Source organism: Cardiocondyla obscurior, linkage group LG08 (genome assembly GCF_019399895.1).
Source record: "Cardiocondyla obscurior isolate alpha-2009 linkage group LG08, Cobs3.1, whole genome shotgun sequence".
NCBI classification, from domain to species: Eukaryota; Metazoa; Arthropoda; class Insecta; order Hymenoptera; family Formicidae; genus Cardiocondyla; species Cardiocondyla obscurior.
Window position 1 is genome coordinate 7,550,404 of NC_091871.1, and position 27,727 is coordinate 7,578,130.

Here is a 27,727-nt window from a genome sequence, read left to right on the forward strand (position 1 = left end):
ATATTTCATGCAGTTTGAAGTTTAACTAAAAAAAAAAGAAATAAAAAAAAAAAAAATTCTGATCTACACTTTATATGACGCTGGTGTTGTTCAAGGATTATAAGTTTAACTTTAATATTCAATGTTAGTGCAGATAATCGCGAAGAAAATGGAAATATACAAAATTATATAATATTTGAAAAACTGACATGAAAACAGAACGGAAAAATGCATGTGGGAGAGATATTTGCTGCAAAGCTGAAAAAAAAGCTTTTTTACAATAATTTCGCGATACCTTTGTACGTAAAGTATTTTTTTTTTTAACGGTATCTGTTATTACTTGTGCTCCATCAAAAACATCATATATGTGCACAATATAAATCGCAATAAATATTTTCTGAATTTCGGTATTTTCTTTTTGGTTACGAAATTAATTGTCGATCAATTGCCGATGTAAAGGCAATTGTTTGTCGATTATTTGATTTCCGATTAACTATGTGGAAAAGCGATAACGTATTTGTATATCTCTCCGAGCAGATAAGAATTCTATACAAAAAACGGACAATTTTATTTCACCAGTTACCGACATTTGACAGAAATATTCGCTCTCTCGCCTTTTATTTGCTCGTAACGCGCCATAGTTGCTTTCAATACAATTGCGTCAAAATTTATGCATAAAACGCGCGCTGCAATCAGGTCGCGTCTAATGAGCCGCAATAATCTTCATATTCAATTACATTTGGTCCCGATATTACTACAATATTTATTAAATCTCCCGAGTGATGATTTAAATACGCGCAAATTCGATACGAAGTTTACAGATGACCGGCGAATATGTATTTCGTTCGATTTATACTTGGCGGCCGTACGTTTGACGATTGCGTTGCCAGCGATTGACGTTTCGGGCGTGCCAGTTTGCAAAAGAAGCGGCGCAATTTTTGCCCATCGTTTAACATTTCCCGCGCGAAAAGGTCAACTCAACGATGGTTTTTCCACCGGCGCGGGCGATGCACGAAATTCAACGCGACCCGTCGAATAAAAGCGCCTTTTAGATCTTCGATGAATAATTCCGCGCTGCGGATATCGTTGATGCCGAGGTAAAAACATAGTTCACGATATTTTGTATCTCAACACCCGGTACGGGGCACTAGTGATTGTGAAATATAAACCAAAAAGTCATTATACGTATTTGTGCGTTCGCGTTATCGAGGAAATTAAAAGGATAAAAATTGTACTGTCAGATGCAAATATTAAGAATTAATTTTTTAATATAGGCGATATGCATTTTTTTTTTTTTCTTTTTTTTTTTTTTTTACTGTGTCAGAGATCAAACGTTCAGCTCGGTTTATATAAGACACTGTAAAAATTATATACGTAGGGGCAAAGTTGCCAATAACTTTTAAACCTGACCTAGTTCCCTTGGAAACGATTAAGAACGCTGCGTCTCGTTAGAATCGAGTACCGACATAATGCGTGCTTACAGACGGTGCAAAATTATGCGAGTGCATTCATTCGTAGCGACATTCGTAGGATGCCGCGGAATAATTCGAGCTATCTCGAATATTGCGAGCTTCGTCGTACTTGCCTCTGGCAGCAGAATAATAATATGCTTGTACGCATTATATATATTTCTTTCTTTCCTCTTTCTTTTTATCTCCTCCACGTTGTTAGGAAGTTATTTTTTATCGTATCGCGACAATCATTCGTCACGTATGCTTTGTTGAATTTGAAAACAATTTCGAATTGTTGCACGACTTCTTTTAATTCCCGTGATGTAAGAAAATTTTTTTTCAAGCTGCTTTCGTTCGCGTTATAAAAAAAAAAAAAAAAATAGAAAAAGAAGAAAAATAGTTTTACAAGAATATAGTGCACAGAAGGTAGGGTTTCGATTCCATCTAAGTATTGCGCCTTTGGCGAAGCTGAAATGCGAGTTGGAATATATATATATACAGCCTCGTAATGCGAGACGGGAAATGCAGTACAAAATTTCACATTCGTCGGTATCTCGTTAGTTTAGCGGAAATTTAAGCGAGATCTAATATTCTCGCCGGCTAATTTACGCGCGGTTAATTAATTTAGTACGTCCGCGAGGAAAATAAGAAAAAAAAAAAAAGTGTTTCGTCGCGTCAAGCACGTTCCATTGAATTTTCAATAATAATGACCGCCTGCGTGTAACGTAAATAGTGGGTATTATACGAAAGAGATTTCCAAGTAAATTTCAGCGCGAAATACCCAGAGATAAACTTCATTCCGGCGCTCCTTTCTTTCAGATCGGAGGGAAGATTGTTCAATGAGCATCCTTTATGAGTGCGTCTCGCAAATATTCCGTAATTACTCCGGGCGGAATTTATGACGGCGGGGCTTGCCGCGATAAATAGGACGACCGGTCGGCTCTCTCTCTCTCCGCCGTAACGTTCGCTTCCAGTCCACGGGGACGTAATTTCTCCCGGCGATGTTTGCCGCGCGCATACATCTTAAGTAGAGTAATCGTCGATATCGCGATACATCGGTCCTTGCGCCTCTGCTCTTTTACAGGGTGATTATCGCGTAATATATCGCGCAAAATGGACTCGAGCCCGCGCGTACAACCCTCGTCCATCAACGTCTTCGGGGCAAAGCGGCTCGCTAAGGTTCTTAAGCCACCGTGCAAACATCCTACAAGGGTGGAACGAGTGACCAGTTAAATCCTGGCGTGCTCCGCCGTGTTCGCGCGTCAATTGGCGAACCTTATCAGATTGTAGCGCGATAACTCGATGAAGAGATTAATCAACATATCGGATCGCGAACACAAACAACTCCTGCATAATCGTAGTGTAAAGCGATATCTTGTTTGCGAAGCTGTCGCTTCGAATTGAACGATACAATACCCGTATTTCTGCAGTTCTATTCCGTAGTATGTATATATCATTGAAAAAAAAAATATATATATATATCGCGAACGAAGCACAGCTTATAGCGCATACTCTTATCAATCAATAGTTCGCTATTTTGTCGACAATATTTGCATACCTTCTGCTGTCAGGGGAATCGATCCTATATATCAAACACTCTAGCATCCTAAATATATAAATGTATAGACTGATGTGTACGCGATATGTCATGCGACAACCACGCAACTTTTAGAGAAAGTTTTCTCTTTCGATTTCCATCGCCCGCCGTCAAATATATAAAATTTGTACGCAATTATTTACATCGACGAAATAATTGTCTGAAAGGTACGTTTATAATCCGCGTTGATCGACGATAACAGCGAGATCGATTAGTACAATTTAAAATAATATAAAAAAAAAAAAAAGCACGTGGTTGATATCTCGAGATAAAATAAATGTATGAATTGTATTAAATTAATTATTATCTCGCGATAAATCCGGTTTTGTATCGGAGTGCGGTCATTCGCGAAAAAGTAGTTTGTCGTGGCTGACCTTATCAGGTGGTGGGGCGGCTACGTAGGGTGGAGGAAGTGGAAGTGGCCGGGTTCGTTGCCGTCGACGGGGACGAAAGAGCGGCCTAGTTCGCCGCTCCGTGAAATTGCCGGGGCCCGCCGATGGAATTAGTCCGACGACCAGGCCGGGTGATCCCCGCGTAGCTTCGCGGTTTGCATAAGGGCGGCTCCATCGATATACTTTCGGTCGAGAAGCCTTTCTCACTAGCTGCCTCCACCGAGCTGCTTCCTCCGTCGTCTTTCTGTCGTCGCCTCTTCAGGCCCAGCAAGTCATTGATCGCGATCTGCAAGGAAAAAAAAATAAAAAGAGAATGTAAAAGTCTTTCTAAGTCGAGTGGGTTCGATTTATTATCAAGAAAGAGAGAGAGGGAGAGGGAAGAGGAGGAGGAGAGGAGCAAGAGAGCGATTTCGAGTGAGGACATTGGGAGAGTGAACGATTTATAGTTCTTCGAAAGACCTAAAGTCCACCGAAATCCATTCGAGTATACTGCGCGTCTCGTCTTTCTGCGCTCACCCACTCTTTCTCACGGGCTTGCACGGGTAGATTTATTACAGGGATCTTTAGAAGGGTATCTGTTAATTAACCTCCTTCCTCTTTGAGTGGACTAATATATTTGTAGCTAAAAACGATATCGACACACTTTAGAAATAATTGCGTTTAAATATACAAAACTTTTTCTTTTTTTAAAGAATTATTATATAAATTATCCCATCTTAAAAAAATTGGCGAGACGCGTAAATTAGCTGTTAATTGTTACCGCTTAAAACCAACGCCGATTGTCAAGTCCGCGATTTTTCGGTTCGATTTAATTTTAATATTTAATTATATTTAATTTTTTTTTTAATTATATTTAATTTAATTTTGATTTTATTTTAATATTTAATTAATTAATACGTTCAGGCAAGGACGGTCTTCGCGGTTTTCGAGATCGAGGACGACTTAGAGGAAGCACCGTCTTTGTCTGGACATACGAATTTAATATTACAATTAAATCGAAAAAGACTAACGTATAGGTAGTATAGATAGGCGCGGGGGCGGCGGGGAGTGATGGGAGGAACGGAGCGAGAGCGAGCGCGAGCCTACGTGCCGCGCGCTAGGTGTTTCCCCCACCACTCCCACTCTCGCTTTGTCCTTTTCTAGCGGTCGCGCAAGCATACACGTACTACGCACGGCACAGCAAGCACGTGTCTCCGTACTGAAATTCGCACTTCCGTTTGACGAAAGCCGCCCGGCATGAGAACTATCTTCTCCTCTCGATTATCCGTGTGAGAAGAACACATGTGAGTACATCTCCTTTCCGTGGAGTTGGTTATATCCCGCGTTTATCTCCCCGTAGTAATCTTTCTCTTTCAGATGTGTTGCGTAGACTCGCGCAATTCTAATTAAGAATTCGGGCTTTTGTTGCAGGTGACCAGCGCGAGGACGATGTCCAGACGATCTGAGAGGAAGGTCTACTATTCTGAGAGGAGGAGGAGGCCTCGGTAAAGGCATCGTGCTTCACCGGAGCAACGCCAGAGGTAAGAATCACTTTTATAAAACGCAGAACTAATAGCTTATATTTATGGCATTTCTAAAATTAATATATATATTTTTTTTCTTTGTTACAGATCGACGTAGCTGCATCCGCCGGTCATCAACGCGTGTCGTTACCGCTCGTATTAATTATTTTACGAACCGTAGCCGGTTCGTCGGCCGTTCCGAGAGATCCGTCAGTTTTCGGGCGTTTTTTTACAATGATTTCTTTACGGGAGTTCCGAAAAACAACGTGCGAAAGTGTTTAATAATTTTTCGCGAATTGTAAAATCACGGTCGGGGTGTTCGCGAGTTTCCAGTGCGCGGAAGGATGGCTCGACACGTCCCATCTGAGAGGAGGAGCAGGCCCGGGGGGCATCCTGCTTCGGCGGAGCAACTTTTAAGTAAGTATAAATTAAAAAAAAAATCTTTTTTCTTTTATTAATTTCATTAATTAATCGACATGTCTGTATTAATAATTTCTTTTTTCTGTTACAGTCACCGGCAGAAATCTTCAACTCCGCTGATGCTCAGATCGGTGAGTCATACGATCTTTTTTATCAAGTTTATAATTAGGGTTCCTTAAAAAATAGGTCGCGCATGGTTTCTTCAAGCTATATAAATTTATGTAGTGGCCTGAAAAATTATTGATCAATAGAAATTTTGTTAATTAAAATATCCGAATTCATAAATAATTATTTGAGGATATTAAATTTCTATCGTATTTAAAAGCAATGAAAAAGTTATCCAAATAATCCATGAAACCCGAATAGAAGTATAATTGGATCGAGATATTTCGACAAAAATATTTCTTAATTATCTAAAGAGAATCGATAGCTAATACTAGTTCGTGCTCGCGTCTCTCTATTCTAGGCCATATACATATATTTATCCTTGCGCGTTTTTTTACGTCAGGGAACAAAAGATTAGTGCAGTCGCATTGAAAGAATGATGCTTCATTTAGAGAAAGGGTATTATATAAGCGTCTGTTAAAGAAAGGCCTAAAGAACAAAAAGAAATGTGGTGAAAGGAGTGGCATAGGAGCGTTCCCTGTTTTTGTTAAAATAAACTGGCCCCAAGCCCAATTCTTATTGTCGCGAGGTAGCAAAGATTCGCGTGCGCTGTCGTCGGATAAAAGTGCACTTACAAATCCCCAGCGAATGAATCGACTAATGAATGTTTTTATTCAATTGTCGCGCGGTATGCGCATTCGTTATCCGTCGCGGCGGAATTAATCAGAAATACGTCCCGCAAGTGCTCGCATTCACACCGAAAACTTCCGGGGCGCGCTTGCAGGCGCGCGAACTCGCCGTCCCTCTTCGCGAGACCGTACTACGTGAAACTTTGCGAAAGTGCGGACGCTCGTTAATCCATAAAGCAGCGCGGTTTCGCAGACTGCAGCTGCAGGCTGTCGCTCGCGAAATGCGCCGGCGTATTTCACCTTTAAACTTCGGTTTGATAGGGCTTTCGAAAGAGCCACACTTGACGGCTTTATCTTGCCGCGATCCTTTCTTTGATGTATTAGATACTCGAACGCGATCGAGATGATTAAGTGTAAGATAAGGTAAATTGTTTGATAATATCGTACTTCGGGAACCAAAGGTAATACACTTAGCTCGTATTTTTATATCGGTTCGACTTCGCGGCCGTGATAAAACCGTACATTTTACATTTTTCGACGAGACCGATCTATAAAGAAGTCCATAAACCCATCGGAATTCGTAATCACTGTGAAATATGAAGCTTTATGAATAATTCATACGTACGTTTTTAAATTCTTATTTGTATGCTAAGCAAAAGTTTTGTTGAAATTTTCATTTCTCGACTGTGTATAATTTCTTGCGTGCTGTTCTCTTAAATGATAATCCCGTATGCGGAAAGTTATGCCCCACGGTAGCAAAGAGACCGGCGCTCGTCATTACACACCAACGCGATTATCCGTTAGGAGTTGTTGGTTCTTCGGAAACTCGGCGCATGGCAGGGAATACTTTATTAGCTGTGACTAATGATCGACTATGGATGCGCCTGAAGAGCGGTAAAGCGAAGTTTAACTCCCGATTTTGCTATCGGGGACACTTCCTTGAATCGATTCGCTTCGAATGAATAAGGAGATCTCGCGTCGATTCCGCGAGTAACTATATGTGGCACGTGCGTAGCATATAATCCGAGCGAGGAGTTCCTATCACTAATTTCCCATTGTAGATATTTGTTTGAATAAATCTCGCGTCCGAGGTATTAAATAAGATGTTATACGATCACGGGAAACATTATGAAATATGAGAGGAGTTTGAAATTAGCTTGGGGAAAAAAAAAAGTAGCTGAATGAAAGTAAACTTTCTCGAAAATTTCACGGCGCGCGAGAAGACGGAAAGAGTTATTTGCAAATTTTAATTAAGGGACGCTGATTTCGTAGGGCATTTTGACGTTTTCGTTCGCACGAGCGCTTGTTACGTACGAGGACGCAGGGATAAAATTTACAGCAGCTTGCTTAAGCTCGTTTCGCACCGGAAGAAGTTTATCTCGTTTGCCCTGGGCGTTGTGCATCGCCCCATTTTTCCGCGTCAGATTTTATGAAACCGCTGCTCCGCGAAAAGAAAGTTGGCGAATTTGAAGAACAATCGGAAACTTTCGAGCTTTATTAGTTCTGAAGTAGCATTCGTATTGTTATTGAAACGAACTTTTGATGACTACATAATTAATTAAAATGTTTACGCGGTGGCTTGATCCTTTTAGGCTTTTACTTATTGAAGCGCGACAAGAATCTTTGTATAGATATAAACAATTTATTTATAGAATATGCGTTATTTTTTTATTTTATTTAAATTCGATCACTCGTGTTCTTGAATCGAGTACGATAAATCGCTGCGTTCTTTGCACACCTTTTTTTCTAATGTAATGCAATGATTGTAATGATCGAACATGGTGTAAAAAAAACGTCGTTACGTTTTTTTTTTTTTTTTTAAATTAATTTGTCGCTTTGCATAAAATATATCACATTACTAGTCACGCTTTCATCGTCACTCTCGCTTGAAACGGAATTCTCTTACAAAATCATGGCTGAATCTCATCAGAGTGCTTTTTTCCTCCACTTACGAGAAAATGTTCGATGCATTGACATGAAAGTAAAGGCGTGGAAATATTCGCTGAGAGAACAGTCGTGTTCGCACAAAGTTTATTTTGTGAGGCTACACAGATTCCACTTTACAGCCATTAAGTTGACTTTTGGCTTCGAACAGGTTCTTAAAAAAAAAGAAATAAAAAAAAAAAAAAACAAGGTACTGTTTATTACAGATTGAGCAATTAAAATTTTAACGTATATTAAAAAAAAATCAAGTATTCTTTCCTCGTATCAATTCATTACGGAAACGAAACGGATTTTATTTGCGAATAATTAATTTCTAGCAGCTGGCTTTCGTAGCGATGTTATACGATTCGTAATTCGTACGGCTCGGAAAAACGGCTGAGCCGATAAGCGCGCGGGAAGAAAAAACAAGTAAAATGATGGCAGCAACGTGACATTCGATAAGCAACAAGCGATGTTTCAATCAGGAAGACGTTTGATTGAACGAAAACGTATTGCGCACACAGGTGCATTGTTTCTTTTTTTTTTCTCTTTTTATGGCTACCGTTCGGCTGGTTATTTCGTCCGTTAACCAGTTGTGGATTATATAAATATAATAGTCAGCCGGCGTACCGTTGGTCGTCGAAATAATTTCGATGCGGGGTATTGCACGTGATAACTTATGATAAAAGTAACTGAATATAATTCCGTCGATCGGGCAATAACATTTACCGTATCCGATTTATGAATTTCTCTTCGTAGAAAGCGAATGGCATACGTTATTGTTTTCCGTACGATGCGATACGGTACTCGTTAGTTGCAACATGTGTGCCTCATTATTGCCGTTATGGAGATAATAGGAGCCGTTCTAATGTGCAAATAGCTGTTTGCATGCATATTTCATTACGGTATTGCGAAGCCAGGTGACTCTCGGGAAGAACCATTATTCATTCATCTTTTGTTTCGTGGCATTATGTAAACAAGCGGAGAAAAATATTCAGAGAATTATTGAAAAATATTCTGAGCTACGGGAAGACTTGTAGAATTGAACGCAAAATAAAAAAGAAAAAAAAAAAGAAAAAAAGAGAAAAAAAGAAATAGACGGGCTATTGATAGTTTATAAATGGACTTTTGATTGCTGCAAAATCTTTTACTTTTAAAAATTGCAAAGTAAAATAATGCGGGGCATTAAAATTTGGCAAGTTGATTTATGATTGTTCTTTAAAAAATAAATCTGAAGGTCTGGATACATTCGGCGAATGCGAGAACCGAACGAACGCGGCTAACGCGAATATTCCTTAATGTGTGTGTTTTTTTGGTACGTTATTTTTGTAGCGATAGATTTGTTTATGAATGTCCGCGTTTGTTCTTCGCTCGGTGTTCGTTCGAACGGGCGTATATACCCCCTTAAGAGTCGGCGTTCGTTTATCTCGGCGATTTGAAATTTCTCGCAGTGAAAAATTGCGAAGAAAACACCGGAAGGCGCGCTTGCGCGCGCGTGCAGCTTCGGCTACCCTAGGTCCAATTGGCTGCAGTTTGATACAGGGGATGAGAAACGAGGAGAATAGGGTAGGAGGAAGTATGTGAAGGTGTAATATGTGGGGCGGTCGATAGGATAGTGGCTATATATGCCGTTGATACCAGAGGGTTTCCCGTGCGCTACAACACGCCTAAGTATACACGCGACCGAGCCGCACGTACGAAGTACAGAAAAGGAAAGCGAAACGTGCACGAGGAACGTTAACGACGCGAATAGCGTGCGATTTTCGCAATTGAGGCGCTTGCAAAAACCCAAATCATGCAAATTACCAGAAAAACGAGCTTACGCAAGGACGATATCAAGCCGCGAGCTTCGCTTCTCGCAGATTTTTTTTTCTTTCTTTTTTTTTTTCTTACGCGTTCGTTTCGAAAAGTTTTTCGCGCACGAGAAAAATAGTACTTTGAAAAAAGTTAGTCTTGGGGATTTAAGTTTCGCGGATGCGGGAAACTGACCCGGCGCAGTTTCTCTTTGAAACAATCGAATGCGAAAAACAAAGGCCTCGGACATGTCCACGAAAAGTTTTACGAAGACTTTGCCGTAAAGGAAAACGAATAAGTGTGTCAAGTGCTTCATTCTTTTTCTTTTACTCTATTTACTCACGGAAATAAAGAATGAGGAAGATACTGGGGAAATTAAATTATTTTCTAAATAAGCAAAATTGGAAAAAAAAAAATAAAGAAAAAGAACATTACATAGTAAATATTTTCTAAAATTAAAAAATAATTTTTAATAAATTAAATTATTTATTACCGTGATGAATCTTCGTGTTAAAATTAAGTCAAAGCGGTATTCTAATTTTAATAATTTTTTTACAACAATGCACTCTTGAAACAATGTTTCACTACGTAAAGTTCTTTAATATATTAATATCAAATGATGACTCAAGAGCGGAGAGGACTCGTGAAAGAATTATTAGACATTCGAAAGTAGTAGCTCCTCGGAAGTTTTATGCGTGCACACGTAAAATGCGAAGGGTGCTCGACGTACCTACGTGTCGATGTAAGCACGTATACAAGTAAATATGTACAATATATCTATCGGGATCCATATGCAAATATCCACGAACGCGAGCTCGAACAAGTGTGACAAATAAACAGGATGGCGACGTGCGCAATAGTACAATATGTACACGTGCACGGCTTTTCGGTATGGCTTTTCGGCGATGAACGGTGTTATCAACGTTATTACTCCCGACCTCTCCTGTCGTGTCGTTATCAACGATCAAACTCCATTAAGCCATCCGCTCGTTCGTCCGATATCTATCGTATACATTCAGGGAAATATGCATGTAACGGGGCCGCAACGGGGAGCGATGTTTCCCGCATTTCCGCTTCATTTCAGACGCCCGCGATCGAAACGATACCGTATTATTAATTTTATACTTGCGACATTTTGCCGGTCGAAATCTTTCCTTTCACTCGCGAACTATAACTCCGGAATTATAACTCGGAAGCCGGTGATTTTTTTTTCGATAAAAATTTGACTCGGACTATGACGCGTTTAAGAGAACGAAGGATTCCCTCGGGAAGCTCCGGCCGGTTCGAACATGACGACGCGGAGCTTCCTCCGTGAGAAACGATACCGATTTTTCATTATTTCTCAGAAACTTGTCGGTTCGGATCACGCGATTAACGAAGACAAACGATGCAACTGATTCGGGATAAAGTATCTCTAACGTTTTTCTTCCATTCCGCACGTACCACATCGTAAACCGGAAACTTTAACTGCGCGAGCGGCGGAGCCGAAAATTTTTACCGCTGCTCCCTCCTCCGCTCTTTTTGCCTTTTTCTCTTGCATGTACAATCTCTTCTACGTTTCTAAATTCCCGACGATACCTAAAACATCGAAGATAAAGTTTGCGATGCAATTTTAACTTTTTACTTGAAAACGTTTGTCTTTTGACAAAAGCTTAATGTTATATAATTAAAAAAAAAAAGAAAAACTATCTTAAGAATTATATGTAAGATTTTTTTTAATACGCTTTAAATTAATTTGATATAATAGATAATGTAGTACATCATTATCAATACATTTGTCTTATCGGTTCGTATAATGGATCAAATTTGACGCCTCTAAGGCACCTGTCTGCGGATGCTCATTGAAATGCGTCTGATGTTACGCGGTGCTTAGACACCTTAATTAAGCACGGATCGAGCTTTCCGCTTTGCTTCGACGATGCTGCGTGTGAATTAATTAAACGGTAGTGGACTGCTCCCTTGATAACTTAATACGACAGTTGTTTATTGTCTGTGCCCCATAATCTCTGAGTTTCGTTACGCGCGATCGGTTCATAAATAAAATATTAATTTTACCTTGTACGTAAAAATAGAAATCGCAGGACAAAAAGGGGGAAACGTTTTTGTTAGGGACTTTTTTTTTTTTTTCATAAAATGTAATTTAATGCAACCTTTGTTCGTGATCGGTGGAAACATAATTGGATTTTGTATCGCTCACAATTCACAAAATCGCTTATTTTTATTTATGAAAGAATTTATCATACTGAACGAAGGTATTTTTCGAAAAAATTAAAGGTTGTGTTTTATCGTAAAATCGCTTTTGCCCGCGTCCACGGGGGTAGCTGTTTAAATAAATTGCATGCTTGCGAAACTTGCTTAGCCGTGCATATAAGCGGTTATTTAGCGTAGCTCATTTTTCTTCGGCGTGCGCTTCAAAGATTGGAATGTCGCTCATGAGATTCGTAACTTTGCAAAGCAGGTACGTACCCAAGAGGTACGTACTCGAAAAGGGTACAGACTTTGCGCTGTAGTTGGCGAATTACAGTCGCTAATTATCTATTACGCCCTCGCGAAGGACCCGGCCATCCACGGGATGGCAGGGGAATAAAGGTTTTTTCTTGATAAAACTAGTTTCTAACTGTTGTCCGAATCCTACGGGGAACATCGTAAATTGTTAACTCAATTTGCCCGTTACACACGTGCCAGTTTACGCATGTAGCCAAACAAATTTGTTCTTTCCCTGCTGCGCGGCCGAGGCAACGGAGGCAAATAACGTTGATAATAGGCGATATTTTGGTGTAGTTACAACTACCCACATGCCATAAAACATACGGGGAAAACTTTTGTGGTGGGTCAACAAGCATTATGCGGCATAATTAACGTATCGGTGGAGACGGGAAAGGGTAAGGGGGGAGGGAAAAGGGAAAGAGCGGGAGGGAGAGGGAAAGTGCGAACTAATATCCCCGGCCGTAATCTGCCGTCGAAAATATTTCGTAGCGTAAACCTGGCGGAAAATTAGTTATGGGAGGAAAAGTTTAATTTCCTGCGCGGCGCAAGCCGTTTGTCGGGAAAATAAGTAAATAACTCCCCGGCCCGTGTATTAAAACATACGGTAAATATAGCGGGCTTGCGTTTCTTGCGGAAATTACAAGCCGGATATTCTCTGTCGAAAAAAACAGGAAAAAAAAAAAAAATTACAAAAATCGAGATTTTCGCGCGCCCTTGTCAAACAAATCCGTTGGTTTGTACGTGCAAACGTATCCAACGGCAGTTCCGACATACGCGGGGAGCACACGCAGCTCGCGCGTTCGGAAATTGAGAATTTTCCGCAGAGATTTCCGACGATTCCGATAAAAAGTGTGATTTTTAATTGCATTGATCTGTCACGGTACGCTTATTGCGTGTCACGTTCCCATTTTACAAACGAAGAGACTGTAATTAAAAGCGCGGTGTTTCCTCTGTAAACTAATTTATGAATTTGTCATAAAATTAATTTCAAGTATCGCGATTAATTTTTCATGCGTAAATCAAAATTTTATAACATTACATTGTGATTTAAGTTTACAATTTTAAAGTCTTGTTATTTATACGTATTCATATTGCGCAAAAAAAAATATATTAATTTAAATGCGATTTGATATATTATATTAATTTACAAAAGCTACTCGATATTTATTTTTAAAACGTTATAACGCATCTGGAAATTTATTACTTTTAATCTTCGCGAATTCGGTGCTGATTTTGATCCACGTTCATGGCAGGCGCGTAATTAAAAATTGGAACTTACTTTTGATACGATTACGAGCTGAAATAATTTGCGAATAATTTGATAATCCATTAGGCGGAGATGAAACGTCGGGATAAAATGCTAATCGCCATATAACTCGCGTACTTGCGAGCATAGTTACAACGTTCGACCGTAAAGGATGATTTACTATAGGCGGTTAAAAAAGTGATGGCTCCCGCTCGGTGACGTCCGCGTTAAACGCCGGTAGATAAACGATCGCGGAGTCCTTTATTCCCGTTTTGCGGGACCACGCCCAGGTCGGGAAAGTCCTCAGATCGATGTCACGTGTGTGCGACCCACGCGAGAGTTGGCCAAGCGTCCAATCTGACTCTTGCCACTCAGCCGAAATGCGAGACTACGAAGTTACGCAGGCATCTGCCGAGGGAACGTTAATAGATGCATGCGCGCCGGCGATTTTCCGGATCGGAAGAGACGTCTCGATCTTTACTCCCCTGGGTTCTGGGCTCTTTGCGGGAAACAGTAGCTCTTTCGTTGCGCCATAAACACGTTTGACTTTTATCGCGGCGATCGCGAGAAGGAAAGCAGTCTATTTCCGTCCGGCTACGCCGTTCCGAATTCTCAAGCTGATAGCGATATTTCGCACGAGTCATTCCGATAATTATTTCGAGCGAGGATTGATAATCTGGTTGATCGGGATAACGCGAGATGCTCGCCGAGCTTAATTCCCGCGGAACAGGGCAACCGTGTGGATACGTCACGTGTTAGTAATCCCGACGTAGTAACATTTCTACCTTCTATTAAATGGGTTTTGTGCGTGTCAATTGGACCGCGGTGTAGCACGGCTGTTTGCATGCTCGCGTTTAGGAAGCTCATTGCACGTTAGCCTCTTAGTGTACCGCCATGCTTTATTCTCCGCTGTCTGTTCCCCGCTCGCGGGCTCAGAGTTGCCGTGAGCAGAGCGACAGAAACTCCGCTGCACCGCGCGTAAAAATGAAAGTAAGCATGACTGGCATTCTAAACCGTGGCGCCCGTCTGCTCGTAACAGTAGAGAAAAACATACCGAGACCTACATCCGGATCGTAAACATTACCCGAGCCGGATCATTCGTATTAATCAGCCGGCCGATCGACGGGTAATTTCTAAGGAGTTTATCCCGACGAGATGCGCGCCCAAGATTTATACTATTAGGAAAAAAAAAAATTAAAATCATCCCTGCGAACGTGTTTTTAAACGAGGAGTAATTGAAACTAAAAAAAATTCGCGGTGCTTCTATTGTAAAGGTTACGCAAATCATCGACTTTCTGCATACGGAGCATTTAATGTCGCCCCAATTAAGATTTCCTTTGCTAGATTTAACGGCGCTTAAAGAGCTTGGGAGTTGAAAGCAGCCGTGGGCGCATTTTCTATATGTTCGACCGGCACACACGGTATGACCCAGATTTACCGTGTGTTCCTTCGGCCATAAATTTTTTGATGAATTCCTAATCGATATCTCGTCAGTGGAGATTTAATGGGCGATTACGATCTACACCTATCTCGATAGTTGAGTTTGAAATTAAATATCCACCGACGCGTAGTCGAAGCGTCGAAACAAAACCGACGATCTTCCGTCTCAAATGTTGTTTAATCGTTCGCGCCGATTGACTCGATAACCGAAAATTTTTTCGCAAAATTTTTACCGCGCAGGTAATTAATACGAAACACGTCGGTGGTTACGATTGTAGTTGTTATATTTTGAATTTGTTTTGCACTAAATAAATACGCGTATATTTTTTTATACGTAGGTGAGTCGCTGACAAGCCGTTGTGGAGAAATGAAATCAAAATTTATCTCGCGGGTCGCGTAATAAATTCGATCGTTTACTTTCATTCTGATAATTGATTGATTTTACGCGGGCTGCAGGTTTTGTTTCTGATTAGGAAAATGTGCGACGTTAGTCAAGCCGGGATGTGTCACGAGCTTTCTTCCCTGTTAATTCACAAATCGATCGATAACACGAATTACGAATACTGATAAAAAGTGAGTCGCGTGTCCGCACTTTTTAATTTACATGTGTTCGATAAAGCCACATGGATGATTGACATCTCGGTTATTTGTTAATGAAATTGCTCGTGCAACGATAAAAGCTCGTCGCCTTATTACACGATATAATTGACGGTAATTCGCGTTTAGAGACGAAATCCACGCGAGTAAAAGCGACGTAGAGAGTAAAATAAGTATAAGTACAGGTACTTACAACGCCGAGTATAATAATGATCGACGTTTACCTTTGTCTCGTTCTTACGTAAACAACCTATTTTCTACTGTGACAAACGTAATTAAACTTTTCACCCATCTTAACACTGTACACTCCAACTTCGAATTAGTGCCCGTCGTTTAGGGTAATTTGAATTGGTTTGTTGTGCAATAATTAGAAGAGAAGCTAGAACTAGGAAAGATGGCAAGAAACGAATTAAGTTTCTGTAACTTGGCGAATCGTTGGAGTAGCACGGAAAAATTATTTACTTCATATTTCATTATCGTTAAGAACGGCACGTATCACAATGTAAAAGTACGATACTATCGGCACTTCATTATTTATTTTAGTGCATCCTGAATGTAAATGGAAATCCTTCTTTTTCTTTTTTTCCTTTTTTTTTCTTTTTAATTCAACGACATTTGTTTCGTGTATTTGTTTCAATGTCTCTTTCTCTCTTTCTCTCAATGATAATAACGAGATCAGTACGTAAAATTGTAATTTACATCCCACATCGCTGCTCATACCGCAACATAAATTTTACCTAGTACCTCCCACGTGCTTTGCCGTATCGTTTGAGGAATTCATAGGAGGATAAAAAGTCGTTCTCGTTGTCCACGGGGGGAAAAAGACCCGAGGAAAAAAAAAAAAAAGAATCTAGTACATCGGAGAGTATTAAACCTCGTTCTTTTTTTGCGCTCTTTTCCTCTCAAAAGATTTTTTTATAATTACATTAGTTCGTCGGGTTCGTGTTACAACCCAATAGTTCCACCAGTTCGTCCGCTCGTTGTTTTATTATCCCATCGAGGCATTACGAATAACTAATTAAAGTCGTTAAACTAAGCTTTTTTTTGTTTCTTTTTTTCTGCGCGAAAAAGATTTGTAAAAAATTAGTAACTGCAACATGTCGAGGGCATGACAATAGGCAGAAGCGTTATTTAAAACTTTCTCTTCAACTTTTTCGACATCGCTACGGTTCGTCGCAGTCGCGGAAATTCAGAAAGAGGGCAAAAAAAAAAGTCTAGTTAGGAGAAACGATGTTTCGCCGTTCTTACTTTCGATAAGGCGCGAAATGACCGCGAAAACTTTACTCTTACAAGTTTCGGAGAGAATATGCGGAGGCACGCCGAACGCGCAGAACGCCGTTGCCTCGCGACGGCGAAACTTAGATATGTAGGTGCCGATGAAAGGCACTATCGCCTCTGAAAATCGCCGTAGTTTTGTAACCGCGACAAAAAGCACGTGATGAAATGATGGTGAAAATGCGACGGGGAGGGCCGTGTGTGAGAATATCGAGCAAACATGTAGATTAGATTAGACAGAAGCGGAGGAAGCACATCGACAACCACGATACGTGATTTACCGCCCGTAGCCGTCGAGCACCAAAATCACATTTTCGTTTGCTTTACCAAGCAAGTTGGATAGCGTACGTCACTGTTGGATATCGCGAAAAGACGACAGTCGAATTCAACAAAATTAAGTTACGTTAAAATGCAAATACTCGTCGCTGTAGAATAATTTGGAAAAAAATAATCTGAAATTAAATTTAAAAAATACTTACATTTTAAACTTTACGACTGAATCCATCGATGACGATCACATTGTTTGCTAGTAAATTTCATCCAGACAGTCATTGTGCTGTAACAAAAAGAAAGAAACGAATTTATTTCATATTGATTACGTTAACGATAGCAATATTAAAGAACATTTTTATTAATTCGGATTAATTTTATCCTCGGGCTATTTTGCTTTTCATCAAATAAGCGATACAATTTTTTTTTAAGAAACAGTTTTCATCGTTCAGATATTAAGATGTTTGTATCTAGATGATATCGTGCTTTATAGTACCGTCAAATTTGCCATAAACGACCGTATAAGGTGAGAGTATATTAAAGTACATCTAGGTGAAAAATAAGTTGATACGGGGAACATTCCATCCTTTTCAAAAGGTTCTCGACAGGTTGGGGTCTCAATCGGCGACTGTATTTTACAAGCGCCGACGGCCCCGATATTCTTATCAGTAGTTCTTTCTTCGCTGCGCGCGAAGAAGACCGCTCGAGGGGTTAGAGATACGGATGGTAAATGTGACGAAAGCGGTTTACATTCGCGCTTTGTAAGACATGAAAAATGATGCGACGTGTCGCTCGATAATTTGACATCGGACGCGGTACATTAATGCATTAAGTTTCTTTTTTTAATTTGACGGACGGATTAAGTTCGCCGCGAGTCGCTTTGTATTCATGTACAAACACGTTAACCTCGCGGCAGTTTGCTAAAAGAGTTTTGCGCAAAAAGCTGCTACTTGCCGGCTTCGCTTAAATTATTTTAATATTTTCTTACATCTGCGAGAGACAAGAGATTTCCGTGGGATTTAGCTTTTCCACCCTCGATACAGATGCAATTTCCGCGCCCCGCGAAGAAAACGCGTAAAACGTGGCGGGGGCCGAGCTTTACCCTCCGAAGCTTCCCTCGCGCAACGTGTATTCGACGTGTTTCTCCATACTGCATTTTTGCAAGCCGCGCGAGTAAAAAGAATAGTCGGTTGACGGAACGAGAAAATCGGCCAGGGGTGAAATTATTCTCAACACCTGTTCTCCCGCGGGAAGTAATGCGACGTATATCCTTACATTCAAGTTGCTCGGATAAATCAGGCGCTTGGGAAACATCTGAAATAACCACCCTGTCCTTCTCCAACGTAAATTTACTGCCTCTCTATATAGAGTGTGTTTTAAGTTCAACGTGCCTCCGATCGTTCATTGTGACGGTCGTATAACGGATTACACCGAAAGTGGTTTTCCATTGAAGGCCGAGCTTGCAAATAAACTTTTATACCAGATCGCTTACGTGGCGTGAAAGCTGAAACATCTCGATATTCCTTCCTGGACCTCTTCCGGGGATATTCAACGGGTAGGCAAAAAGTAGACAAACATACACCCGGGATGAAAGTAAGAAGGGATAAGTGAGAAATAAAATAAAGGGATGAGAGGAGTTCCTCGTTGGAAAGGCAGTTCCGAGCAAAAGTTACAGTTGGATAAGAAGCAGTTCTAGAGTCGAGTTCGTGCTCGATTTGGCCCCGAAACTTGTACGCCGACCTGTTTTATATCGCTATAAATATTACGCAGAAACTGGGACGTTTTGGGGAAAAAAAAAAGAAAATAAAAAAAGAAAAGAGTTGCAGACGAAAGAAATACCTCGAACTATACCGCGCGCAGTTTACCGTGCTTGCCCCGTGAGAACGGACAATTTTGTATTAAGTCACGGAATTTATTGCACCGAAGTCGAGAGAATTTTTTTTCCTTTTTTTCTTTTTATTGTAATACATTTTTTTTTTTTTTTTTCTTCTCTTTCTTCGGGTGTTGACAATTTCTCTTGATCTTTCTCGCAAATCCGAATCTGCCGCTTCGAAAAGCGCCCTTCCGTCCGCCTAATCGACCGAGCGACCCAAATTTTTGCGTCGAATCAGCTTTTATATTTAGCGAATCAATCGCGCAGCCAGAAATGCCGTTCGTTTATTAAACAGATGATAATGTCAAATGGAAACATGGATATTTTTGAACGTGTCAATAATATTCAATTATATCGATTACGCGTTTTTCAATTATATACGTCGAATTTCGCCGTAACGTTTTCGCGCGGTATAATGAAAAAGAAATGAATAACAAAGTAAATGGTTGTCTTCGGCGGCACGACTGAACGATAGACGAGAAATGAATGTAACGCCGAAATGAAGGGGGGCGACCCGAGATCGTTTTCAATTTTCCACATTCGTGAATAAATTGATTTTGAAATAAAAGAGATTTCCCGTTTGAGGACGAAGGAAACAACTCTCGAGCGCCATGGGGGTGAAATGGCTGCGCGACACGCGGTCACCTTCCCTCATAAATGTCCCTTAAGTTGATCGAAAATTGCGTGACCTTAAATATGTCACGCTAAACACTATTATCTGCGATCTGGTATATGTAACGGAGGGGAATAATAACGTATAAACATGATAACAAATATGTTACGTAATTTGATGTCGTATACAATGGAATTTTTATTATAAGATAACGGTATTGCGTAGAAAAAGAAAGAAGCCAGGAGTAAAGTAGAATAAAATAAATATATCGCTTGCGACTCGATGTCATTACGATGCAAGAAATGGCGGGGACGTACTTGCGCAGGGGATTGTAAGTGTTATGAAGTCCAAAATTGATTAACAACTCTCCGTGCACCGCGAGCGATACTTTCGGAAAGAAAACGGCAGTCGTTAACGACGCGGTCACGTTCGTGCATGCAAAACGATATTGTTCCCGGCATACGAAAGTCACCTTGCGCCGGTTCTCTCTTTTTTTCTTCTCTTCTACTCCAATTTCGTTCCCCTTTCCTCTCGCTTCTCAATATATGCCGGAGCATATTTTCCGACGGTACTTTTATTAACGCGGACGAGCGGCAACCGGTAGCGTTACGTGCTCCCGATGTTTAAAGCGCACGTAGCCGGTTGAGGGAAATAATTCGACGACGACAAACCGTGGAGGCGGGAAATCTCGAGACGCGAATGAAGAAGTCACGAAAATTTCGGTGAGCACGGGAGATACGCGCCGAGCAAACGTAAAACATTCGAATCGGCAGCGCGGCAAGACGAGCTTCGGATCGTTCGCGGGAAGTTCGTACCTTGGTAACTTCGCCGTGGAAGCTTACGGCTTTTATTTTTCAGCCGCGTACGTGTACATCGCGCGCGATCGCGATGCCGAGAAGGGAAAGGTATACGTTACAAAATCGTATATACGAGGCGGAAGTAAAATATGTATGCTGCGTAATTCGGTTGAAAGCTCGCAATCTGTCAGTGCCGTGAGTAATTGCGTACAATAATTCGGGATGCATTAGAGCCGCCGCGCGCTTCATTAAAGTGCCTCTTATATCAAGCAGGCACGCACGGCGGGCAGCCGAAAATCATAATCGCACGTAACAAGGTACAATCTAGCTTTTCTCTTTTTTTTTCTTTTTTTTTTCCCCCGCGATTTATTCCTGCGTCACGCGATCGAACCGTTTCTCTCCGCGTGTATACATTAGAAGCGCTTTTAACCCAGGAAATTTACTGATATCCGCAGAATATTCCGAAATAGACGGAATATGTACCGAGGTCTTTACGATAAACGTTTCGAATTTTTAGCTCGACATTTTTGTAACAGGCTCGAGAATAGATCGCAAATTTTTTAATTAAATAAAATGTACGTTTTTCCGCAGTTTGAATACTTTTGTTATTTTATTTGAAAATCGACTGCGCGAATACGATTTTGCCGTCTCTTTTGACGTACAACACCGTTACGTTTGACAAAGTGGTGTTCAAACAGGAAACGGTAATGTTGTAGGAACTTTACGCCCATCGACAGCGTACGTAACTTGTGCTTTCCAAGTAGAGGAACTGAAATGTCACGAAAGCTTGCATTCATGCTCAATCTACTAAGTTAGTCGTCGCTTCGACCGGTAATATAATCCGACTTTAATTAATAAGCCGTTCCCGCTGTGCGTGTAGCTTATCTGTCATTATCTCTCCCTGCGACCTTACACATCGGAATTAGGAGAGGATCGGTCGAATCTCCACGGTTAAATTAGTCATGAAGCCGAACAAACGCGTGTCCTGTCATTGTTGAATTCAAGAAAGCTGGACCATGCAGCCGGAAAATCGATAGTACGAATCCGCGTTTGAACATGACGCGTGCCCAACGGCGAAAAGGTTCCGAGGGAAAAGAGAAATGTATTACGGTATTTTATCGTTATTACACGTAAAAAAAGACTGTTCCACTTTATGGCGATTTTCTTTTGATTTTAGAGGATTTTTTTTCCTTACGTTATATATAATGCCATAAAGATTTTTTGGTTAAAAAAAAAAAAAGGAAAAAATATCTAGAGAAATTTAGCACTTGTAAGTAAAATTTTTCTTGCAAATGGCATTCTGGTATGTGCGTTTTTCACATATTTTTTTCTTAATTTCATGAATATAATGAAAAGCGAGGGCGCGTGTGGGTACACGTTGATGCTTCGCTCTTGACGAGTATTTAGAAATTGCGTTCCCATTTAATTTTAGAAATGCCGCCGGACGTTTGACCGCGCCGGCATTACCTTACGGTTGATGTAATTATATCACACGGGAGAACATGGAGCTTGCGTATAATGGAGCTAGCGAGGCGCTGTTGATGCGATAGCGTCTCGAAAAAGACGCGGCGGTTAATGTCACAGGAATCGATAATAGGAGCGCGCGTGGTCGGTTAGGTGCCTTTGTGAGGCGCCATATTTATGTAGCATTAAAAGCATCCGTCCAAATTCCTAGAAGGAATCACCTTAGGGTGATGTCACTTTCAGGAATCTAAAGAGATCCCAGATACACAGTAACAATTAATTACAGCGGAGAGCCCTGCGCTGCAATCGCAGGTTTCTTTACGCGTAACATTGTCCGAATGATAACTTGAAATTTAATCAAGTGTAGTGTCTTAATTTTTCTTTTTTATTCGCGAGCTTTATCGATGGAAACGTAGTAATGCATAAATTATCAGCTAATAATGAGATAGTTAAGGTAAACATTTTTCGGCGCGTTTTGCAGGATATATTTTCCGCTTGCCGATGTGAAATATGGCCGTTTCGGAAACCATGCAATCAGATAGCCGTCGATCCGTGGCATCGGCTAATTAATGTTTCACAATTATCGTTGATCGATTCGTTGTTTGCTTTTGACATTTTTTTTTTTAATTTTTTTTTTTCCTCCTCGCTGCACAGGAAAGCGAAATATTGCGAGAGTTTGCTGTACAATGAAACGCATTAACGTGTATCTCATACATAATGAGACCCAATCTTTTTGTCATTAATTATTCCGCTGGAGTTTGGTCAATTAATAAAGACGGGTGCGGATACGTGTCAACTCGGGCCAATGTTCAAACCGTGAATTCTGACGTACTTATCGATCATTTATAATCATAAGAGTCAATTTAAAAATAATTCGACGTGATTTTAATCTATTTTATTTTTAATTGCTATTTGCAAGTCTGGCTAATTCACATAAGCGTCTGATAACAGCGAGACAAAAGGACGTATACGTATAGAAAATAATATAAGTAAAATTGATTAGTAAAAGTAACGACAAATTCTGTCAAAGCGTCAAGATAAACGCTGAAAATAAAGAGAACAGATCCTTTCTATTTTATATTTCGTTGTTCTCTCGGCTGCTGTACGTTGCTCGCAGTCCCCGCGGGGCGATGCGGCCCTTGCAATCAGTTTGAGAAAGATTGCGGATAAGTCGCGTTGACAGTTTCCGATCTGCTCTTCGTTTCCTTGTCGCTTCGGTAATCTTCCGTACTGACGTTAAATGCACCCTCTAGCAAAGGCTTGAAAAATATCGTAACGAAGTCGTTCGATTCCACCGCATAACGGTGGTATACATTTCACATTTTTTTTTTTTTCCCCCCGAGTTAACTACAACTGCCAAAGCTACGCGCTAAAAAAATTATCAAATTTTGTTTATTTCCCGTCTCTTTCCCGCCACCCTTTTTCCTTCTCTCTTTCTCTCCCTGTAATTTTGTTTAATATTCACATTAGTGTGATAAAAGCCCGCAAGCCTTTCCCAGAGGAAAAGCCGGCAACCAGTTTATTCGGTTATTTGAAATTTAATTTGACAGAATATTTCATATTTTACGCTGCAACCGGGAAAATAGCTTCGCGATTATTTGCAGAAAAATATTACCGCAGCTGTGTTTGATTGTTTCGATATTGTCATGCCGAGTGTGGCATTAAGTGAATGGAGTTTTATTTCATAACGGGAAATTATTCGCAGTGCCTTTACATCGATCGCGTTGTCGCCTGAAATTTTATTTTTTTTTTCCCCCCCCGTTAAGGAACCGCTCCGCAATCTGTTCTCTTTCTCTTAGCGTTACGTAATATTCGATCGGGGCCGTCGTTTCGTTTAACGTTAAAAGGACGACGTACGTGCATTTTACACCGTTTACGAAGCCGCACGGGCGCGGTTGGCGTCGCCCACGGGGGTTAAATTCTTCACCCCCTTAGCGCCAGGTTGCGTTCATTTTCCGTGTATCACGGGCAGGCCTGGGATTCTTTGATAATAGAGAAGATGACCTAGAAAGTGTCCGTGTGCGCGTTCCGCGTCTTTGTGTCTTTGTGTCACCTTCTTCTTCCCTTTTTCCTTCCGTTCCCGTTTCTCGCCTCACCCCCTCCCGCGTATGTGTGAACACGCGTATCTCGCGTACTACAGCAAGCAAATGATGCAATGCCATACCGTGCCACACCAGGCGCGCCATGTATTTACCGCACGTAGTACCGTGCTTAAGAAACTCCTCGTACCGTCCCCGTTGCGCCCCCATTATTTACGACCAGCACGCGAAAACGCGCGCGGTTGTTGTATTTAGATAAAGTGCCACTCGTTCATTGCAGTTTTGTCTGATAGCTGAACGCGAAAACATTTTGTCTTTCAACGAAAAATCGTTTTTAACCCTTTTTTTTTTTTTATTTTTACGCGTCATCGCAAAATCAGCGCTAAGTAAAAATGCACGCGGCTTCTTTTCGATATATTCCGACAACACGCCGATAAAGATGAATAAAATCGACGAGTAATATCGTAATATATATATTGATTTTTGATGCATTGACTTTTCGTTCGTTTTGTTGAATCTGAATAGAAATAAAAATCACAAATCATTACAGTGACTTTGTAACGAAAAAGCGATACGGGACAGATGCGTATTCTGCGTCTCCAGTCACGTGTAAAATATTGAAAAGTGAATTTCAGCTCTCACTCCTGTCATGCGTTTTGCTCTGTGTTTCGTGAATTCCGATTGAATGAACCTTGGCCGATCAATAGGTAGTGGCTGGTGTGTGCGTAGCGACTCGTAAAGTTTTATTCCCCGCAGCGCCGGGGCGTATTCTATATACTCGCGTTTCGCCAAGACCTAACGCGAGCTTTTCCCCTCGCTGCTGCGACTACAAACATTATGATACGCTGCTAATTGGAGAAGGTGCTTCGCTCTCGCTCTCGTGCGCCCGCCAAATTCACCCAAAATGAGATCATTAGTCGCGAAGGCGACGCAAGTTTCGCATAACATTCCTCGCGATTAATCCGCGTTCTCCCCGCGGATTACCGAGATGTTAACATCGAGATCGCCCCCGAGATTCCGAGACGCTGTCAGAAATAGTTATAGTTTTCCCGCGTTGTTAGAATATCCGCTTTCTCGAAGAGACAATTACGACGTTCACCGTCGGCCAAGTCGCGGGAAATCACGGCCGAGAGTGGCCGTTGTCGCGCTTTCAGAATTTTCGCGTCTCGAATACCACGGAAACCCGTAGATTTTCGGTATCAATGAAATTTGAATATCGCCGTAAACCACTCGGTTTTGTGGATTCACGCAGAGATACGCGGCAGAGACGTTTCCTGAATTGCTGAGCGGCGGGAATCGGGCGGCCGCGTCGGGAGGCGCTCGCGATACTTCATGCCGAATGTGTCAACTTCCCTTTCCCCGTTTCAAAATGATTTTCCCTCTGTGCCGTAAAAAGCTATTGAGCGCAGTTTCGGATCTCCTCTCGAAATACTATCACCGCGGCAGGAAGCAATAATGTTCCCTTCGGTATCTCGCTGTGAAATATCCACGTTGAAGTAAAGATTTTCGTACAAATATCCCCCCGACCGTGTTTTAAGAAAGAATATTCAGTAACCTCGTTCTCCGCGGAGGATACCAGGCACCAGGTTAAAGTCGTACAAGTAATCTATATTTAATCACATCCTATCATCTCCGGTGAGCCTCGAATTAAAATGAGATGTAGCAACGTAATAGCGCGCTATTGAATAAAACATCGACGAATTTTTATATAAATATCGCGATTCTCATTTTGATTCCGCGCGCGTCCCACTTTCTCTCTATGGTATAATTATGAGAGGGGAAATTGATTTTTCCTATAAAGGATTATGTCATAGAAATAGAAATGATTGAATAACAAACGGGCGGGAGATGTATGTAAAAATTTTAGAACTTTATTCCTTTTCGGTCTAACGGTTACCAGTACATTTCTGATGTCTTGACGTGCAGTGCGTAAAAATTTATTAGGAAACGAATGTGATGATAAAAAAATGGCGATAAAATAAATTTAACGGTGCGACGCATTAATATTTAATATTATATTGCACGCCGAATATTATAGTTGATATAATATTCAGTATTTTTTTTTTTTTACAACGCTGAGTAACAACTATTTTTATGTAGAAAAAAAAATTATTGTACTATCATATAAAATAATATTGTATAAAAAAGAAATTAATAACTAGAACGTGCACACGAAAAGTGAAAGCGATTTGTTTTTATCGCTGATTAAAAGCATCTGCTTCGTTTTAATATTAAGCGATATACGTGGAGCACGTAATTCTCTTGTTTACTTAATATAATATGTTAAAGGTTAAACTGTAAATTATTTCAGTTTCAGAAGAAGCAATTAAATTTTGCTTTATTATCAATTCATATCATTTAATTTATCAATAACGCAATCCAGATAATATCATTTCTCTCACAAAATTTTCTCGATAAAATAGCACGTTTAGCAAGTTCAAAAAAAAAATATTCGATCGTTTTACAATCTCTGTAACGTATTTCTTATTTTATGATAAATAAATAATGAGCGTAGCTATATAATCCTTTAGATGCAGATAGCTTTAGAACATTTTTTAAGAATGAGAAAATCCTTAAGGAAGATTACGAAAATATCTGAAAGTTATTTAACGGCGTTTCCGCGGTATTTTCGTTCCCGATCGAATCTCGACATATAATAGGCATTTTGTTTTAGTGCGTTAGCGCACATCTCTTTGTTGCCGCATTTGTTCTCTATATTCCTCGGATGCAATATAAACGTATTTCATCCTCGATGCACTCTCGGCTCCATCATGCTCGGTGCGGTCGCGATATTTTGTCTGACGTTAAAGTTTATACACTATTTTCTCCTCCCCAAACTGCTCTTTCCAAACTTGTTCTTCCCCGATATTCCCCGTGAATCCGCTCGCGAACGTTTTTAGGACACGCAGGTTACGAAAAAGGGCATTCGCGGGGCGGTAAGCTCTGTAAATAAGAGATGAGGATCAATCTCGGTTCCAAGTTTGCAGACACGATCACCTATCTTCTCGCGAGCAAATTCTAACGCAAATCGATAATCGGGAAAAAGTTACGTGGATGAAAAACGTTCGATAATTAGCAATGGATTATCAATCAATGAGTTACTTATTTTGAAATACTGAAATATAAATGTTAATTAAATAATATATAATCGCGAGAAATAATTGACAGAATCTACGGGGGGTTTTTTTATTTTTTTTTTTTATTTTTTTTTATTTGCGAATCTCGGGTTTCTCGCGTGCAAAAATTAAATGGAAGAAATTCGAGATTGACACTCGGTTAATGCGATTCGTGGCTGAAAAGGTCAAAATCGTGGGGTCGAAGCGGTTCGAGCAAAACGGGAGCGTGAGACGGAGGGTGGGATCGCAATATAGGTACGTGTAATGTACTGTATCGGCGGCCGAGATGGAAAACTCAGTCCTAGACGAAACGTTCTCCCAGGCATTCTCTCCTTCTACCGGAAAATCCGCTCAAACAGCGGCAAATTTCGCGAATGGTCGGTAGAGAAGCGCGTCGAAAGCGGTGTGTGATTAGGCGCTGATTCCATTACAGAATGTTTGATTCGCTTGTCAGTGAATCTCGAGCATGTGCATCGTCAGGCTTGATTTCCATCGGCACACATTAGCGCACGGGCGCGCTACATCGTTGCGCCGTGATGCATCCAAATTGCGTTGTAACTATTCCGCCGTCGGGAGAGAAGCGGGAGAAAAGAGAGAATAAAGGTGCGACGGCCGCGAGATGATCGTTGAAAGCAATTTTATCCCGACGTGATATATAACTGTACGCGTCCCGCAGATTAGGAATTTAATCGACGCGAGCGTACATTTTTACTTCGCT

At 40.8% G+C, this 27,727-nt stretch overlaps 1 long non-coding RNA gene across 1 annotated transcript in view; it reads right to left on the reverse strand.

Annotated features, from left to right (window-relative positions):
• Nucleotides 1-7,859: 7,859 nt before the first annotated feature.
• The window catches only part of LOC139104660 (uncharacterized), a 62,932-nt gene continuing 43,064 nt past the window's right edge, over nucleotides 7,860-27,727 (reverse strand). Inside the window, exon 3 of the long non-coding RNA XR_011546060.1 lies at nucleotides 7,860-17,393. This is a non-coding gene — a long non-coding RNA (uncharacterized lncRNA). The remainder of the gene's footprint in view (nucleotides 17,394-27,727) is intronic.